Below are 1,296 nucleotides of genomic sequence, written 5' to 3'. Positions count from 1 at the left end.
GTATTATTTCATTTTTATTAATTTATCTCACTTTCTTTCTTTACTTTGCATGTTGAAATTTATTATATATATATATATTGGGAGTACAAATTAGTTCGATCCGTTTTTTGTGCATTTATTTCAAAACAAAATGAATGAACAGATCAATTAAAGTATGTCCATCACTGTCTATTACTTTTCCCATCTCTCAGACAATTTTCAAATTCCATCTCGAAAAAATGACTCGTCTTTGGAGGCGATCCAATTTTGGAGCCAATTTTCTGCGAAAGAAGTGAACCGGTGACTTGCCAAATCGTGCTGCATCCTTCGGAACAATCAATAATCAGAAGGAGCAATGTCCGAAGAATATGGCGGGTGCGGTAAAATCCCATTTGAGCGTTTCCAAATATTTTTTTATGACTTTAGCGACATGAGGCCGAGCGTTGTCATGAAGAAGAATAACTTTAACTGTCTTTGCTCGTATTCCGGCCGTTTTTCTCGCAATGCATGGCTCAAATGAATCAATTGTAGCCGATACCGATCGCCTGTAATGGAATCGCCAGATTTCAGCAGCTAGTAAACAAGACTCCTTTGGTCCCACCAGATACAGAGCATGATCTTCGAACCATGAATGTTCGGTGGTGTTGTTGTTGAGATCGATGGCAACGATCGAGGTCGATGGCAAATTGATCGAGCTTAGCTTAGTATTTTTGGGGTTGTCGTAGAATATCTACTTCTCATCTCCAGTCATAATCCGATGCAAAAATCCTTTTCTCTGTTGTCTTTGAATCAGCTGTTCGCAAGTGAAAAATCGCCTTTCAACGTCTCTCGGTTTCAGTTCATAAGGTACCCAATTTCCTTGTTTTTTGAATCATTCCCATGGCTCTCAATCATATAGAAACGGCTTGTTGAGTTACCCCCAATGATTCTGCTCTTCTTGCATTTGATCTTCTTCGAGTAATGCCTCTAATTCTTTGTCTTCGAATTTTTTTGGCTGTCCAGAGCGACGCTTGTCTTCAACGCTGAAATATCCATTCTCTGAAACGTCGAAACAATTCCCTACATGATTTATCAGTTGGAGCAGTGTCACCATAAACCTGATGAGCTTCAGCCGCACTTTTCTTCCAATTAAAGCAAAAAAATCAAAATCTTCCGCAAATGCTGCATAGTTAACACAAAATTCGACATTTCAAACACAGTAAAAATCAAGATTTTTGTATGAAACTCAAAATAAACTGAATATTATTAACAGATGTTTAACCTCTCTGAAACCGCCAAAATCAGCTGTCACTATGAACCATTCACAATTGGAGCCAT

Source organism: Atta colombica, unplaced genomic scaffold, assembly GCF_001594045.1.
Source record: "Atta colombica isolate Treedump-2 unplaced genomic scaffold, Acol1.0 scaffold29, whole genome shotgun sequence".
NCBI classification, from domain to species: domain Eukaryota; kingdom Metazoa; phylum Arthropoda; class Insecta; order Hymenoptera; family Formicidae; genus Atta; species Atta colombica.
Note: the sequence above shows the minus strand (reverse complement) of the source record.